The following is a 9041-nucleotide window of genomic DNA, read 5'->3' on the forward strand; positions in this document are numbered from 1 at the left end:
TAGACAGATGGATAGTTTTTTTACGTTATACATTAAAAGAGATACCATAGCTCATAATAATAATAAGTATTCTATAATAAATAATCCAATAATTTTTTATATTATATTTAAAAAAGAAGATTCATGTAAAACCACAAATAACGAGCATTTTCATAATGCATAGATTTTTTATAATTTCGACTTTTTTCAGTGATTTGTGGGTGTAGATTGTGATAGAAAAACTTCAAAATTTTTTTATCGATTTCCCTTAATTCTTTTTCTTTCTCTCCCTCCTCTCTCTCTTTTTATCTCTCTCTTTTCTTCCTATCTCTCTCACTCTCTCGATGTCTGTGAAGAGTCGTGCGGAATTGCAGCGTCCCCTGACGTCCCAATGCCCGAAAGCTCGCTTCAGGAAAAGTTCGGCCGACGTTTAAAAGCGTCGCAAAACTCGTCGACCCAACCAGTTGCGCGCGTTCTCACCAGCTTCGTTCATTCGTTCGTTCGTTCGTTCGTTCGTTCGTTCATTCGTTTTCCCGGGTCAAGGTAAAAGTTTGCGAAACGAAACTCGTAGGAACGTAAGTTTCTCCAGAAAGAGGATGTCCGTGGCTTTTCTCAAGATTCCCTATGGAGATGCTTCCAGGATTCTCATGTACGTTTGATAAAGCCTTATCTCTTTATCTCAAATATTTTTATTTGTGATCTGAATTTTAAGATTGATATCATTTCAATTCAAACGTTATAATTCGAAATGTTATAATTTATATCATTTTTTTCAGTCACTAATGTATTCTATTTAATTTATATTGTTAATATTATTTTTTCAAATTTCAAATTTTATACATGATAGACAAATTATTGAAAACTTCTTCGGAGTTCATGTTTTAAATGAAAATGCATTATATACATGGTTTTCAACTGATACATCGCAAACCTGGATTGGAGAGTTCAGGGTACAATTTTTCTTTCACTTCATATGAAATCATTTCTTAAAAGTTTTTTGAAAATACCTACTAGCTTTTTACTCAATTTCCTCTACTACAGCATCTCTGAAATAGATAGAAATCGCAAGATGACGAATATAAAGATTAAGTATAATATAAGTAGGTATCGCGCGATATCTTTAAACTCTAAAATCTCCGAAACTATATAATGGCGTAGTGTATAGCCGCTAAGCGAAATCCAGTTTTCGTAAACTTTGAGACGCATACGTTACACTCTTTTTCACGTTTATTCGGGAAGTTCTCTCTGCAGGTTCATAGTTTATCCTTGTGACGGAAACGTCGTCCAGCATCATAGCGTTCGTCTTTTATGTCCCCTTGCGCTTCTAAACATGGTACGTGCTACCTGAAAACTTCGTACCCTCACATCTCCATACGACCCTTTCAACGTTTCGTAAACGCTTGTCGCAAAACTTGATCACACGATGCCGTTTGACATTTCGTTTCTTCATTATGCGATATTCTAGCGTAGGATAGAAATTTAAATTACAAGTTACGCGCGTAAATTAATGACATTCTTGATACAAAGCAACATAGTAACAGAAACTTGATCGCAGTCAACAGATAAAAGAACGACGAGGGGGAAAGCAGGGTTTTGTAGAGACTAAAAGGAGATGAAAGAGAATAAAGGTAAGGGAGAAGGGAAAGAAGAAAGCTGAATCTCAGCTTGCATTTCGTAGTACAAAATAAATCGCGAGCTTTTGTCGAGACCAAGGATAGTTGGCCTTTATGCGCATTATAATGGCGCACATTACTGTATTTCGAATTAAGAATGAGACGAAGCAGATAGGCGGAGGAAAGAGCTATTTGTAATATTCCTAGCGAAAAATAGGATTTCCTGCGAATATGCACAAATTCAATTTAATTCTGGATATACATTGGAAGTCTCGAAACGCTCAGCCGTATCCTTCTGTCCGTATTTATCTTTAAAGACGATCTTTTGCTTCCTTCCTTAAAAAAAAAAACAAGCATTTAGTCCCTCTCATTTTTTTCATCTTTCTATTTCTCTGATATTTATTCTCTCGCTAAAATATTAAGCAAATTTTGCTACAAGGTGACTAAAATTATTTGCAGTCCTGCGTTTATTTACGTGTTGCGGTCGTCGAAAATTTATTGGCGACAGTACGGAAATTTCAAAAGACTTATTAAAACATTCTCACGCGCTTAAAATGCGGTAATGCTGCCGATACACATTGCTAATTTCACACGCGAAATTTTTCCGCGTTTTTTATTTATACTAAGCAATAGAACTGACGCATGCGGAACAGGTAGATATTCAATTATCCTTAGTTACACAAATATATGTACGTAATTGCGTACACGTACATCTCCGTACATGTGTAATAAGCATGGTACAGCTAATAAAGCTAATAAAGCATAGCTAATTACGTGTGTGCACGTGTACTCGCGTAGATGAGATCAGAGTGAGATGTCACAGAAGCAAATTGTTATAATGCGGATGTTGTGTAAATTAGCACAAGGCTAAAAAATCATATTATTTAACTTATAGTTCATTAAAATGAAACACCCAAAATGGTCTAATTGAAAAACGGCCTTTAAGCGTCGATGCATTTTTTTACATTTTAAAGTTTTTTTGTGTGTGTGTGCGCATTTATGTATAACATGATTTTTTAAATATAATATACTTATGTGTTCTTTTTAGTTTATGTATTATGCCGGAATTTAATAATTATTGACAAAAGTTATAACAATTAATTGATCCGCTATTGATTATATGCGAAATCCCATAACTATCTTTATTACGATTGATCTTACAAAAATTACATATTTTTAAAACTATAGCATCCCATTTCGTAATGTGTGACTCAAGCATACAGATCGAAGACTATTTTGTAAATCGGAACTCCCAAAGCATCGTGATCCCTTTTTAACATGACGAGGTCAGCTATTTGTGGATGGGAGAACGTAAAATTGTACGTTCTTCTATTAGACAAGCGAGAACCTTATGCATAATTCTCGAAATTCAACTTATACTATTCGCGGAATGTTACAATCACGACAACTAAATTCCAGGATTATGAGTTCCAAACGCTAAGTAGAATGTTAGATAAAGTGTAGTTAGGTAAATGGCCAGAGACGATAGAATGCACTCGCAGACATTCACAGTATTAAATTTAAAAATTAATAAAATATATATACATATATACATGCATGTTTTAAAACTGTATTAAATTAAAAATGTCATAATTTAATATTTTTTCTATTTCTAATTAAAATTTTTGTTGAATTATAAAATATAATATTTTCATCATATTATTATTAATTAAAATATCTCTTGCAGAGAATTATTCAATTGTATCAAAACCGAATTATTATTTTAAAGCAGAAAATGCTATAAAGATATACTAAAAATGTTTTTGTATCTAGACTTTATTAGTTTGATGCAAAATATTCATATTTACCACATTGAATTAGAAAGGAAATTACAGTTTTACAGTATTTTCATCAATTAAAATAGTTACTACTTATTCTTTTCATTCAAAATGAAATTTTTCAATCTTTTTATGTCATTTTTTAAATTCAAGTCGCACACGTAATAAAAATATATATATTAATTATTTAATTTTAAAAGACAATTTTTTTGTACGTTAATCTAATAAACAAAATCTAATAAACAATATTTTTTTAAATGAACGTATCAGAGTTTTCTGCATTATTGACATTAGCAATAGAAAATTACAATAAATATTCTAGGGCTATAAAGAATCGTGTGCGGCAGGGACAGCAATCGTCCATTTGAGATGAAGTCAATCTTCATTGGCAATCTCTATTGTTGCGAGGAGAGAGAGAGAGGGGGGGGAGAGAGATCACTGCTAAATTCCTAATAGATTTTCACCTGCCATAGACTGAAAGCAGGCCGACGTCGCACTGCAGAGTCGTACTGTAGCCAATCGATCAATTAACCTGTTCCGCGTAGTAATAAGTAAGACAAGTGAGACCGTTAGTTCGTGCAAGCCCGTTACCAATAAGCTTTATTTATTACGCGGATTGCAAGAGCTACATAGTGGATTGCGAGTTGGTACTACTGTGCAATGTCCTTTTTAATTTTTGAAACGTATGTTAAAAGGATATATAGCAGCAATCACAAATATCCACGATTATCTATATTACTCCAAAATACAGATGTTTCAAATTTTGCTTTATGAAGAAGTCGCTAATATGTTTCTTCCTACGATTAGCAATTTTCACTTTAATGATAAATTCCTTGAATTTGGCACTGATCTTTGCTTAATAGTTATCAGTATATGAGTATGTTGTGGAATTATGATACATTTTAATGTTATTTGTTGTAAATTAACTTGCGGTAAAGTACGACGTTACTGAGTGGCAGCAGCTTGGTCATTTTTAAAAGTTTTCCTTGATATTATCGCGGATTTCTCTCAATTAGGAATAAAAATAAATCCTAGATAGACATACACGAATGCATATACAATACTAAAATTTGAGATTGCTGATTTCGCTATTCTGTAACATAAAAATATGTGCCAACCAAGTGTAACTCAAATACTTCACGCTTTTTATTGTATGTTTTGACTATTCGAACATTTTATCTTACAGAATTTTTCTATTTTACAGAGCTATCAATTTTTAGAACGTAGTGAAAAATCAAACTGTCTTACTTTTATTCTTAGCTTTAGTTACATATGTACATATTCAATACCGGTGTCGATAAATAAGTTTAAATATTAAAAGAAATTTGAACTTGTAATACAATATAATGCTGCAAGCAAGTAATTAGAAGTATATATTAAACTGGAATTTTTACATAAATCATATGCATAAATATTATTTTTAGCATATACTTATTTATAAGTTACTTTTTATTATAGAAATTGAGTACAATAAGTTCGAGTATTTTATTTTTTATATTAAATTTTATCGTTTTGCTCCAATTTTGTGTTACTTTTTGTACTCAATTTTTATAATAAACATATAATATATAAACATATATAACATAAAAAATAACTTGAAAATAACTTATAAAGTATAACTTTCCTGTAGTGCAGCAACCTTGCTATTACTTTATAGTATTGAACGTTTCTCTCCATTTAGATTCAATTTTTTTAACAAAAATATCAGCTATTAACAAAATTTAAACAAAATCTCTATATGATTCGAATTTTATTAAAATTCTCTTCAAATTATCTGAAGAATGCAAAATGGGAATATAAATTGGCATATGTAAAATGTATGTAATAAAAAATAGAGCTTTAGAAATTAAATATCAAATAAGCAATAAAAAAATTGATGTTAAGTTAGAATATTGATGTAAAAAAGCACTACTATTGTCCCTCGGATTCTATTGATTTGAGAATCCTATACAGTTCCTTGTATTCGAGCTGTCATGCCAAGAAGGTGGAATTACGTGATGACGGTTGGATCAAGTGGTTGTGCGGCTTATTTGTGGGGCGCGGCTCTATGTAAAGTCGGAATGCGACGTGTGTGCCACGCGAATTGACTCACCGAAGCGCGCACTAATTTTGGCCACAGTGTAACGCGACGCGCGTCGTTGACGTTAGCGGTGAAGTCGATTGTTCGTCCGGAAAATACGGCTACATTCCGTCGATGAGCTCACTTATTCTTTATTTGTCAACTATCAATTTTTGTCTGATAGAAAAAAGATCATTTATTAAAGACGAATAATAAATAAATTTTATGGGATATTCTACTAAAATAAAACAATTCTTACTATTTATGTGATAATAATAACTAAAAAATATGTTAAGAAAAAATAAAAGATTTTCTAACAGTGAGTATTATTATTGTTAATAGCATAATTGATTATTTTTTAAAACAACTATAAATACCATATATGTATAGTTATCCTAAAAATAACTAAAAAAATAAGTTATAGTTAAATTATGGTAATTCTCTCTCCAATCATTTTTTTCTCAGTATATGTATATATATATACTTAATTAATTATATATTATATATTTAAAAATATAAGTACATATATAGTATATTAAAAAATACAAAAGAAATATTTTTTAAGAAAAAGTATATAAACAAAGTATTACTAGCAACTTTTACGGAATATATCAATATATTATTGAGTTAATCACAGAACAAGAAGATTTTACTAAAGCATATTTAATATGCAGGAAATAAGCATCGCAAAGTAGACCGTCTTCTACTTTGTAATAATTGTGAAGCGCTATTAATATACATAATTTGGTACTTGATAATTGAAAGATTGTTATCAAATTTCCTGTTTGTTACCACAACATAATTATTATTAAACGATTTTTACACCCACAATTAATATATAATTAAATATAATAAAAGTAAATAAAATAATGAAATATAATCTTATTAAAATCACGAAATTAAAAAAAATATTAGTTTAAAAATAACAAATATACTCGTCATGTTGGCAACATGGAAATTTACTTATGAAAATTATTTGCCATTTAATCGAAAATGTGAGGAAAATGATAAAAACACCAATATGAATAAAATTAAAATTCATATTCGTTTGCAATCGGTAATCAAAAATCCCATCTGACGCGTTTCTTTTTCATATGTAATGAACGCTTGAAAACGGTAGCGATGCTGTCCGATCGCATATTGCTAATTAACATCTGTTTATGCTATGCATGCCAAATTATTTATAAATATTCATGATGTATGAACGCAGAGCTCGTTGCGCTGAAAGTTTGATAAAAGTTAATAGATCGGATGCATAATTAATGCGCGATCTTGAAAGGATCGTTTGACGTAAACAAATTGCAGGAATTGGAAAGCAGAACGTTGCGTTTTTGACATCGCATTTTACATAATATTTTATAAAATTGCAACACCGATTCATCGTGTGAATCATTACATCATGTTGAATATTCAGCGTATATATGTATGGAGAAACTAGGTTTTAAAAACTGATAAATAAAAAATATAGAATAATATTTCTATTTTATGAATGATTAACTATTATGTTTTAAACATAAATTATCTCTGAATTTTCGCTATTTTGTTAAATGCGTTGTAACTTTTGCTGTTGTACTAAAGAAAATATTGTTTGAGCTGAATATATTGTACCTGATAAAGTTTACTCTATACACTAGTTTAGTATGGTGTAGTAAAGGAGAGAAGGCGAAGGAAAATAGGATTGGAAGGTGAAGCAGGTAAAAAGTAAAAGGACAGAGACAACATAGCGATAGGATGTAAGAATAACTGCTTTCTAGCAACCACGACAGTTAGTAAAGTAAGATGAAGCGAGTCAGCGAACGAATTTCTAATTTAAAATCCAATTCATTCTCTAATCATCCTGTTGCTGTTTCTATGAATTCAGTATGATGTTCGTTTATTTACGAGCACACATACGCACATATAGAGTCTATGATTACTTGAATCTTTTACACTAACAAAATGAAAGGGAAAGTACTAATAATAAATAGCTTGTATATGACTTATTAGCGCCAAGACACTACCGTGTCTCCAGATATTATTTGTACATGAAAAAGATTTCACTGTGATGTATATAAACAGAAATATAAACAATAACATAAATTGTCAAACTGTATCACATTAATTTAATATAATGAACATATAACATTTATTAAATATTATCAGTTACCTACATTACAGAAACTGTCAGCATATATATATATAAAAAAATAATTATATTTTATTTTAATCGATCAGCAGTAATAATTTCATGTCGATATAGAGTCTTACATATTTAAATATCAAAAAGATGTAGACAATTAAGATAAATCATTAGACGATCATATCACATTAATAATGATTTAAAAAAAAAATATGATAAAGATATAACGTTTATTAAATATTTTAATCGATTAGTAATAATCATTTTATGTCGACACCGATTCTTGCCCATTTAAATATGTAGACAGGAAATGTAGACAGTAAGATAAATCGTCAGATAACTCAACATTCATAGTTGATTCTTATTTAAGATCGACTTAAGGATTACTAATACAGTTCTATAATTGATTTATGACTGTATTTAAAACGATCTTAAATATATAAGAATCGACTATGAATATTGACCTAAGTGACTTCAGTTCAATAAATTTGATAATATATGTTGCTATTTTTAGTTTCTAAACTAAATTACTTTATTTAAACCAACGAAGTATAAGTTAGTATAAATCTTATTACGTGAGAGTTAGATATATTCTTAAAATAATAATTTAACCAATATCATTTCTTTTTCTTAATTAAGAAATACATAGTAAATTCATTGTGCTCGACAATTTTATCATTAAACATAATTATTTTTGACTAAAAAAATTTTTAATTTAATAAGAAACTGATATTATACAAACTGATATAAATGACAAAGGATAACTTTAAATAAATTGGAAAAAGTGTTATGTGATAAAGGGTACATTATGATTATAAACATAGACATGAGAAAGGTATAGCAGAAGCTAATATAACAAATTTTATTTGCATATTACAAGGAGAGCGCGAAAAATATGCGACTATGATAAAGTGCACCCTCTTCTTCTGCTTTCAACATTATTTTGTATTCTTCATCTATAACCGTTGCAAAATCGCGCGCACAGATCCATCGTTATAATGGCGACGAAAAGAAATTAATTGGATCGCGCTTGGACATTTTTTTGATTTATGCATAAGCCATGCGTGACTAACGAGGCATCTTAATGCACCTCGAACAGAGTAAGACGATTTGGATCAACGCCAACGGTTACCCGGCCGGCTCGACTCGCATTACTTCGAGTGTCTTCTCGTCTTCCGGGTCCTCGTTATTCCGCCCATCCCGATCCTATCCGCGAGTTAAATAAACAGAATGAGATACATTTAACCGTTAAGTGCATCGCTTTACATGGGAGAGATATTGTATCTCGAAATATATTTTTTATACTTTTATTCTGAAACGAAAATTACTATACTTAACATAAAATATCCGTAATATATATTATTAATATGTGTAAACATTACTGAGAGAGTTAAATATTATGGTTTTATTTCAATTTGCATTATTGTAAAGAAAACCGCAAATATTCTATATATTGTATGTGTGTTGTGCGTGCGTGCGTGCGTGCGTGCGTG

At 30.3% G+C, this 9041-nt stretch overlaps 1 protein-coding gene across 4 annotated transcripts in view; it reads left to right on the plus strand.

Annotated features, from left to right (window-relative positions):
• The window catches only part of LOC108726649 (heterogeneous nuclear ribonucleoprotein C-like 2), a 118422-nt gene that overhangs the window by 74364 nt on the left and 35017 nt on the right, over positions 1 to 9041 (plus strand). Inside the window, exon 1 of one of the 4 annotated variants that reach the window (XM_018454337.1) lies at positions 456 to 628. The exons of the other annotated variants lie outside the window; for them this stretch is intronic. The gene's annotated coding sequence lies outside the window, so the exon portion shown is untranslated. Of the gene's footprint in view, positions 1 to 455; positions 629 to 9041 lie in introns of those variants that run through there. 4 annotated transcript variants of the gene reach the window in all.

Source organism: Mycetomoellerius zeteki, unplaced genomic scaffold (assembly GCF_001594055.1).
Source record: "Mycetomoellerius zeteki isolate Tzet28-1 unplaced genomic scaffold, Tzet1.0 scaffold433, whole genome shotgun sequence".
Classification (NCBI taxonomy): domain Eukaryota; kingdom Metazoa; phylum Arthropoda; class Insecta; order Hymenoptera; family Formicidae; genus Mycetomoellerius; species Mycetomoellerius zeteki.